We start from the raw sequence: 10205 nt of genomic DNA on the forward strand, positions 1-10205 counted from the left end.
TGAAGCAGGTAGGACCCAAATGCAGATCAAAGTGAAACTTCCTTTATTTCAAGGTGAACAACAAAGACAAAACAGAACACTCACCGACGAACTAGTCATGACAAAAGACGAACCGACAAAGACAGACAGAAAAACCAGAACTTAAATACACACAAGACTAATCACAGAAACAAGACACAGGTGAGGAGGGAGGAGAAAACACAGGGACACCAGGTGAACACAATCGGGTAAATTAGACACACCAGGGAAACTAACGACAGGGAACCACAGACAGATTTAAACAAGACACAACGCAGACAGAAACAGGCAAGACAGGAAGTGAAGACCTTTCAACATAAAACATGAAACAAGACAAGACAAAACACCATAAAGACAGATCGTGACAATCTCAGTGCCGGGATGTTACAGAAGAGAAAAAGTGTCCCAGGACGTCACAGAGAAACTCAGATTGAAGTGAACCAGGAGGAATGAATAGAGATATAGAGAGAGAGACAAATGTACACCAATGAAGCCCTTGTGATGCTCATGCAGCAATTCCACCTTCAGAGCTGCCTACTATCTATCATTTTGTCTCCAGAAGATTTGAACAGTCTATTTTCTCTATCAGCATATTTCGGGTTTTTTATTAGGTTTTCAAGGTTACTCCTGCATCAATATTCAAACTATTCAAGATTCTAGATCAGTATTTATTTTGTACAAGAATAGCTTTCCCTAAATACAATGAGGCCTGATTTAGTTTTGAGTTGCTGAGTAGAAAGTCTCACCTGATACGGTCACCTGTTCATCTTCACTGTTTCACTCAGATTGTACAGAAGTCTACGAGAAAATTACCAAACTTCTCACTTGATTTAGAAGAGATTGTAAACAAAGTCCTCTTCAATACAGTATGATGTTCATTTTGTAAATAATAGACCCATTTAGACAATAAAGCAGAGTCTGCTTTAGGGTGAGTTGGGATTGACGATTGACACCAGTTTTATTTTTGAAATGTATGTTGTCCTTGTGTCATGTCTTGTTTTACTTCCTGTCTCTGTGTTTTCCCGCCTGTTTAATTGTCTGACTATTTTCACCTGTTTTCCTTGTGTTTTGAACGCAGCATTAAAGCGAGCTCCGCGCTGCACTGGAAACGCACCATTACATCACCAGAAGTCCTAATTTAAGGGGTCATTTCTCCCAAAAAAAAATTGTACTCACTATATCAACAGCCCCACCAAAAATATTTTCCACCAGCCGCCACTGGTCCTTGTGTCATGTCTTGTTTTACTTCCTGTCTCTGTGTTTTCCAGCCTTTTTAATTGTCTGACTGTTTTCACCTTGTGTTTTGGCATGCCCTCTCCAGCTGTGTCTTTGTGATCAGTCTCGTCTTTACTTGTATTCCCCCGTCAGTTCGTCCTTTATTGTATTTTCTGTTTTTGGATCCAGCATGCTCCACTACGCACCGTGAAATGTTCAGTGTTTGGTTGTACTCCTACCTCTTGTATCACTTTTGGTTACAAAAGAAACATGACGGACAAAATGCTAAGCATCAAAACGGTAGTCCATAAACCAATAAGTGACTGAAATACAGTCCATGGTTTGACTTCTGCTAGGAAAATCTAAGTTAGTAAATTATGTAGTGAAGAAACTGGATGTTGTACCAGTTGCTGAATAGGTCTATCAAACCATTCAAATGCATTTATCTAGTCAAAATGACACAGAGACTAAGGTATAGAAAGATGTTAAGGTTTGTGATTTAATCTAAATGCTGACAGATCACTTGGCCAGGTTGTCATCGTCAATAAGTATTTGTTCTCAATTGACTAATGTGGCTGAAAAATGTTAAAATAAAAAATATATACAGTAGTAGGGATATGTATTGGCAAGTCTCATACCCCGATATCAACATAGCCCTGCCCTATTTTGTGCGATATAAACGCCAAAACAATATTTACTCACAGGTCACGTACTTCCGGGTCATTTCACTTGGTTAGGAAGGTTCCTAAGCTAAATGGACTATTGGAATGGGCCCCAATAGTCCATCTAGCTTAGGAACCTTCCTAACGGAGTGAAATGACCCGGAAGTCCCTCAGTGGCAGCCATGATAAGTGCCGTTCGAATTCTCTAGATGATAGGAAAGGAGGTTTCAAACTTCCTTTATAACCTCCTTTAGCTTAGGAACCACTGGACCTCCCTAACCGAAAGGAGAGGAGAAAATGCCGCCCCACAATGCATTGCAGCCGCAGCATTTGCCGTCACTCAACAGTCGGCCGTTCACGGAAACAACCGATTATGACCGAGAAATTATATCATGAAAGTTACGGTGCTTATTAAGCATTTTAAAACGTATGTGGTAAGTTGCCAAAGTGCTTTGTTCTGAACGTTAATCAGTATTATAATCAAAAAGAGAAATATGAACGTTAGTTTTTACTGAAATGATCAAATAAAGTCAACATTTCACAGTCTTTACTGAGCTGTGTGGAGTTTGTTCAACTTTTAAAAGATGTTTGAATGGTGATATACACAGTGATAGATGTTAAGGACTAACGTTTATAATAAATACATTTGTATTGATTTTAAGATATTTTCATACAATCATACGTATTGGGATCATTTGTATTAATGTGGACCGGAGGGAGAGGGTGACGAGCATAAGTTTCACTTTCCTTTTTTATTTCAATTCCAACTTTGGTCCTGAAGAATATGTTTCTCTGTTGTCCACGTTCATAAAGCAAAGCAACAGCATCAGAGCACGGTGCAGAGTCTCTAGATGAGTTTACAGGAGTCCCTCGTTCTTATTAAACATCCATGTTGTAGTTCGCTGTATAGAAAACTGTAGTTTCCATAGTTTCCCCACAGCAGCAGCAGACGCACATTTATGACGTCCGCTGGCTGGCGCATCATAAACACCTCGGATAGTGAAAGTGCAGTCGGATTCTCTAAGTACCGCAGTCTCTTCTCCTAAATCCTTTTGAATTCTCCTATCCACTATCCCTTAACCCCGTGACGTTTCACTCAGAGGTCAAGGAATAGGAGATAGGGTTAGAATTTAGGAGCTGATTTTTGGATTATCCAACCGCAACCCTGGGCATCATTTCACAATTGTATCATTTTATCTGAGACCTAAGAAAATCACATCAAGTCACTGTGTCTGCTGCAGCCTGAGCAATGAAGTAATAAAAGATAATAACAGCAATACAAATGTAATAAAAAAAGAATAAATGCAGACACTCACAGAGCCAACCTATTTTGTGAATTTTATTTCACAAAGTCATGAGCTCTAAATGTGATTTTCTTTTGGCTATGAGAAACCCCGGGGGCTGACTGGAAGGGAAACGAGTCCTGAGACACATTTGTCGCCTGCAGATATTTAACTCACTGAAGCTGTCAGGCAGCAAAATACACCGACTTCCTCTGCTCCACCTCCACCTTAAACTACTCTCTCATATCTGACCATCACATCCGTCAGTCGCCATATTTCCATCACTGCTTTCCTCTTTAAGAAATAATCGACCCAATCTTTCTTCCTGAAAAAAGTCCCTTCTTTTCCTATCAGGGCGGACAAATGTCATCAGTATCCACATACATATATATCCATATATATCCACATACATACATACATACATACATACATACATACATACATACATACATACATACATATATACATACATACATACATACATACATACATACATACATACATATATACATACATACATACATACATACATACATACATACATACATACATACATACATACATACATACATACATACATACATACATACATACATACATACATACATACATACATACATACATACATACTTACAAATGAAAGATGTTAAATATTCAATATAAGAATTGCTTTTTTCTTTATGAAATAGTTGCTACACCCTCCTTCTTAAAACATTTTACATATCATGTTTTTGTCCCACAAATTGGGATGAAAAGTCATGTTTTTATTTTATTTTATTAAATATTATTTCCTATATGTGAGATTTTATGTTGAATGTTTTTAAGGATTTATGAAAACCAGATATACTTTTTTTAAGTATAATTAGTTTTGAGGGGTGACCTAGCATGTTGGCTAATTCTGGCGCATTTACAGAAATCTCTATTAAAATGCTCTGTCCCTGTTCAATAAATGAATAAATACAAATACTAGCCCAAACAAATGTATCTTCATCTAACTTACGAATCACAGGCAATGAAATATCACAAAATGAGGATAAATTGGTTGCAGGCTAGGAGTAAGTGAGTGAGAAAATGTTCCAAAAAAGTGGAAACGTTTTATGTACAGGGCAATTTATGCGTGTGGCGCAGTGGATAGAGCCTTGGTGTTGGAATCAGGGGTCACAGGTTCAAATCAGGGGTCACAGGTTCAAACCCCACTGCAGTCAGCATGTCGTTGTGTCCCTGGGCAAGACGCTTCACCCCAAATTGCTCCTGTGGGGATTGTCCACAGTATTGAGTATGTAAGTCGCTTTGGATAAAAGCATCTAACAAATAACATGTAATGTAATTCTGTTCAATTCTGAAAAACGCAGGAAATAAAGAGCGTGTAAGTGAGCATGAGAGCAGCTGATAGGCCAATCCAACCCTATAATTCACCTTGAAAGACCCCCTGCTGCTGTCACCAGGGATAACAGCACAGCAGCACACATCCAGAAGAGGCCCAGTGGTGAGGTGAGAGGATGTGAAATGAGGGATGAGGTAAGAAAACTAAGCGAGAGAAAGTTGGGAGGAAAGGTGGAGAACAGAACGGTAATCCCTATGATTCACGTCTGCATTCGGACAGAGCCAGAGGTCTGCGGCTACCCAGGGAACCGGGGGGGCATCAATCAGATGAAGGTAGGAGGACGAGGGAAAAGGACAGGTGCTGAGAGAGAGGAGATTTGGGGAGGGTCTAAGTAGGAGGTGTGTGTGTGTGTGTGTGTGTGTGTGTGTGTGTGTGTGTGTGTGTGTGTGTGTGTGTGTGTGTGTGTGTGTGTGTGTGTGTGTGTGTGTGTGTGTGTGTGTGTGTGTGTGTGTGTGTGTGTGTGTGTGTGTGTGTGGGTGTGTGTGGGTGTGTGTGGGTGTGTGTGGTCTAGCATTACTATACTTGTGGGGACCTAAATCTGTTTACATAGTCACGTGTGGGGACTGGCTTCCCTTATGGGGACAAATTGGAGGTCCCCATGAGGGGAATCATTAATTTTAGGGTGAAGACTTGGTTAGGTTTAGGATTAGGGTTAGGGTAAGGGTAAGGGTTAGGGTTAGGCATGTGTTGGTTATGGTTAAGGTTAGGATAAGTCTCCAGGAAATGCATGTAAGTCAATGTAATGTCCCCTGAAGTGATGTATACATGGTGTATGTGTGTGTGTGTGTGTGTGTGTGTGTGTGTGTGTGTGTGTGTGTGTGTGTGTGTGTGTGTGTGTGTGTGTGTGTGTGTGTGTGTGTGTGTGTGTGTGTGTGTGTGTGTGTGTGTGTGTGTGTGTGTGTGTGTGTGTGTGTTGGGCAATATGAAAATGTCAGCACTCTTAAAAAGTCAGAGAACAGCACTTTCCTTCCATCAAGCATCAAGTCATTCTGTCAGATCCCCAGTGGCCGTATTTATATCACATGCCCTACCCACACAACACTGGCAGTGCTTACACTACAGTTAGCATTTAAAGAAAGTATGAAACTTTGTTGAGAATGGTACAAATAAATAACCTGAGCCCATAGACTGAATAACTAGACGAGTCAGCCACTGTGAAATCACCCCTTGGTTCTGTGGTGAATGTTTGGAAACCTTACATTTTGAATTTTCTCAGTTTTTCTGGAACCACAGATAAGAAAGAGTTTGGTGATAACTCTATGGGTTTACCACATGTTCACCACATATCCAGTGGTGATCCTAGAGTCTGTGGGGGCCCTAGGCAAACATTCACTGGGGGCCTCTCGAACCAGCTTTTCATCACCACGCACAGCCGACAGCCCCCCCCTGGAGTGGAGCAGCGCAACTGAAATTATTAGCTTTTGATGGCGCGCTATGCATGGGGACCCCTTAAGGGGGTTACCCGACATGTCGTTGCAGTAAATTAAAGGGTGTTTCATGTTGTCGTTGCTGTGGACCTTCTTAATCTACCTTCTTTGGGGGCCCCCTTCTGGTCCGGGGCCCCAAACAGTTTCCTGCCTTGCCTGTTCGGAAGGTGCTCCCCTGCACATATCCATAAACTGTGTATTAGAAGTGTCTATGAAGTCACCAAGACGTCACTCATTGGTTCATTGACTACTGTTTTGAAGCCTTGAGTTTGGCATTTTGGCCATCGCCATCTTGTTTTTATGGAACCAGAAGTAAAAAAGTCACATGTTGGTCCATCCATAAACTGGACAACGCCGTGGTAGAGACCTGTCAAAAACTGGGTAGTGAAGCATATCCTGATTTATCTGTGTTAATCTAAATGGGACCATCATTTATCAAATGAACCTCATGCTGTACTAAAGAAGACTTCAAACTAACAATTGAGACCATGAGCTCAATGAGGTAAAGGGTCATTTTTTCATAGACTTCTATACTTCTTTTTGCAGTAGTAGAGCTACAACGATGTCAACAAAACGACAAGCGATTCGAAACTGACAAATCAAGACATTTAAAGATCAACTTACGATGGACATTTTTTGAGGCACTTCAACATAGATTTCACTTTCAGACCCGGATGTTGCCGCTTCCCTGAGACGTCAGCGCGAACACATGCCAGGATGGAATACAATGGCTTTCAGTCAGCAATTTAAAAAACACTTGTTACGCCACACTCCATGAAAAAAATACAGTATCAGGGCGTAAATCCGTACGACCTTTCAAGAAAAAGAGAAGCTTTGAATTCTCAACAATGGGAAAGTGCTGATTCAAAGCTGAAATAACTTTTGCTCATCAGGGTGATCCCCACTGACAATTGGACTCCTAAGCAAGGATTTAACACAGGAGAAATGTCCTCAGAGAGCGAGGACAGATCACCTTGCTGAAGGGAAGGCAGTCAGTCTGGCTCATTTGATGACTGAGATTACAGAGAAGCCTTGCAGACCAGAAAAGGAAAGGGGAGCTTATCCACACACTTCATGGTCCATCAGCAGATTTCATTCCAATAAGTGAATTGCCCCTCTTCTAGTATTTCCAATCGATTTAATATACTGTGCTCAGGGGTCATGGGGGGCTTTCTGGAGACAATGAAATCCTGGGCCCTGTGTCTGTTTCCAAAGGGGCTATAGATTATGGGGGTCGATGAATATGTGATGCCCTATCTTCACCAGGCAATCAAAACCACTCGAAGAATCGCCTCCTTGTCGAGCCTGAAGACCCTTGACGCTGCGCCTCAAAAAGCCATTTTCCACCTTCTACCTGCTTTCGTGTTCATGCGAGCGGGAGGCGGCTCTTTACGGGACAGAAAATAGGAGGTTTATGAGCCTCTGTGCCATGTTGCCACGTTATATACGGCCAAATTGAATCACGCTCGGTGTGACATTGCTATTATTTCAGGGGTAATATACTGTCATAAGACGCGCAGGTGATTTCTCGTGAAAAAGTAATTTCAGAACTGAACCGTATAACAGTTTAAATGATAGCGTTCGTGCAGCAATGACACTTTAGTGACTTCACTTCTGCTGCTTTCACACAGGGTCTGAACCACCTAATGAAACAATAACGTTGGTGAGAGATAGAGAGTAAACGATATAAGAGAGTGAGAGTGTGTGGAGAACCTGATTCTCTAATGTGCTCTATGTAATACTGTACATCCTGACTCTGTGTTTCTCTGCGGGGAAACCATTTCTTCCCCATCTCTTCTTTCATTACAAGTCATGACGTGATGATGCTGATCATGAGCTTCCTGCAGATGAGCTTTTGTGGTTATTTATCATAAATGGTATACTGAGAATGCAATAAAGCAACGTTGCCACAGTATGCTCTCATTTCCATGACAAATGATCAAGCCTTTAATGAGAGTATTGCCCTTTTGTTGACTTCTGCATGTTTACATTGGGTAACTTTCAAGTGTTATGCTTAACAGGAAATATATGAAACTGGAACCCAGGGATTTTAGCCTTTGCAGACCATTAACATGCACAAAAACCTAAAACTGGTAAAAAAAATTGTGAGAAAAGTAAAGATAAGTAAATTAACAAAAAATAATCGACAACTATTTTGATAACCGGTTAATCGTTAAAGTAATTTTTTAGCAAAAACAATTGCTAAAATTGTGTTTTCAGCCTCTGAATTATGAAGATGTCTTGCTTTCTTTGCTTAATTTCATTGTCAAGTTAATATATTCGGGTTTTGGAAGGAAAATCTGAGCAAGTCTTACATTTTTGGTGAAAACAACCATTTTCTGCAGATCAATCCATACAGAAAGTACGTTTTAGCCCTATCTGAGATGTCATTTAACCATATTGAAATGTAGCCCTCTGAACCATACTGTACTTGGGTGAGTATTATTCCTATACATTTATTCTGAGAGTTGACCAGCTCTCGTATCCCTTACACTTTAATCTGAAATCTTTACCTGGTCTCAGAACAGCAGTGGACCTCTGCCTCTGCTCAACGACCTCAATCCAGATTGTTAGATATCAAAACCTCAGATGACTCATTACTGTTGACAAGAGGCAGTTAGTTCATTATTCAGCATGTCCATGTAACATAAGACAATATAGATGGATAAAGCCAGGAAGCCTGTGATGCATCCAGCGCCTGACACAGATTTCAATCCTGGTGGATAAATGATGAGGTGGATAGAGCAAAGGATACATCTCTGTAGCCAAGAGCTGGATCAAATTACACATTAGAACCAAAAAGAATCGATAACAGATCAACGCAGTGCCTATGGTGTTTCCCCCCATCAGTATCAATTGCAACTCTAAAAGAGCAGCTACAGAGTGACATTTTTAAATTAAATTCACATGTATTAAACATGTGTGCATCCGTGCTATCTTAATGACCTGCGTGGAGTTCATTCTCCCATCTCTCAGCGGGATAATCCAACCCTTTTCCTGCTGAAGGAGCCTGTCTCGGGGCTGAAGGGAGGGAAGGGATTCTGTCTTGCCACAGGACTTGTCATTGTAATTTCATGGCACATTGGTCCATGATGTGGAAAAATGGTGCCCTCAAATAAATCAAAGTCAGCAGGTTTGGTGAAAGGAGACCCAGCAGATATTCTTACCTCCTTAAATCACCCAAAAAATCACCATAATATTCATGATAAGATTTGCAAAAGATCAGATAAGTCATCTGTTTTATTGCCATTTTTGTCTCCTGTCAATTTTGTTGGACCGTTAATTCTCTAGGTTCGACTTTTTACAAAACAACAGAAGCATTTCCTGCTGCTCTTTGACAAAGGTGACTCCTATTATCAAGTTAAAGTCATTTGAAAGGTATATAAATAAATAAAAATGACACCAAAAACTAGTTTACAACACAGCATTTGTGGCGAAAGGATGACTTGGAAAGTTGTACAAAAAAACTGAATTGATAACGTAGCTTTAAACTTATAATACACCGCAAAATCTTACTATTAAACACATGCACGTCAATCTTCACACAATTACGCAGTGCAATCTGTAATAAATCCATGCACAATACAGATCGAGCGTGCTTTATTTGACTAATTAAAACCAAAAATGCAAGTATTATCAGCAGCGTGATTACAAAAAGTGGTGATAATATTGCACAAACCTGACCAGAGGTTCCGTCCGTGTCCGATCAGCTGCAGCCTGAAACTTTGTGCTCCTCTCTCTCTCTCCTCTCTTTCTCCTCCTCTTCCAGTGCTGCTGCTGAGCGTGGCTCTGCGCGAGGACCCAGCGCGAGGCACGCAAGCTCCACCCACTCCGGCCTCCAGAGCGCTCTCTAAACACAACCATGCGTAAATAACTATGGTAAATAAGTCAAACATGTCCTGATGGGAAACATCTATCTGTGGTCAATTTTGCAGGATGTTTAACACACATTTGACACTGCACAATTCACTTTCCTTATGCCTGTGAATGTCAGCGTCAGTGCTCCTTGTGGTACCATAAACTGATAATGTTTTTGCAATGAAATGTACATAAGACAGGGACGTGCACAGGTACGGGCTATTGTTAACGGCCCGTTTTCCCTTTTTGGCTGACCTGCCCCTCTGGAGAGAGCGAGAGTTTTTTTTTCTTTCTGTTGTGGTCGAATCAACATGATAAGCCCACAATTAGTATTGTAATGTCTCGCTGCGGGAAACAC

The 10205-nt window shown here is 40.9% G+C and overlaps 1 protein-coding gene across 3 annotated transcripts in view; it reads right to left on the minus strand.

Annotated features, from left to right (window-relative positions):
- Positions 1 to 9741, minus strand: part of LOC117541135 (cortexin-1-like) — a 34094-nt gene extending 24353 nt beyond the window's left edge. Inside the window, exons 1-2 of one of the 3 annotated variants that reach the window (XM_034208261.1) lie at positions 9669 to 9741; positions 8503 to 8589 (exon numbers count right to left, since the gene is read on the minus strand). The gene's annotated coding sequence lies outside the window, so the exon portion shown is untranslated. The remainder of the gene's footprint in view (positions 1 to 8502; positions 8590 to 9668) is intronic. The other 2 variants (XM_034208262.1, XM_034208263.1) reach the window with 2 other exon arrangements.
- Positions 9742 to 10205: the final 464 nt, after the last annotated feature.

The sequence above is a fragment of the Gymnodraco acuticeps genome, unplaced genomic scaffold (genome assembly GCF_902827175.1).
Source record: "Gymnodraco acuticeps unplaced genomic scaffold, fGymAcu1.1, whole genome shotgun sequence".
In the NCBI taxonomy this organism is placed as follows: domain Eukaryota; kingdom Metazoa; phylum Chordata; class Actinopteri; order Perciformes; family Bathydraconidae; genus Gymnodraco; species Gymnodraco acuticeps.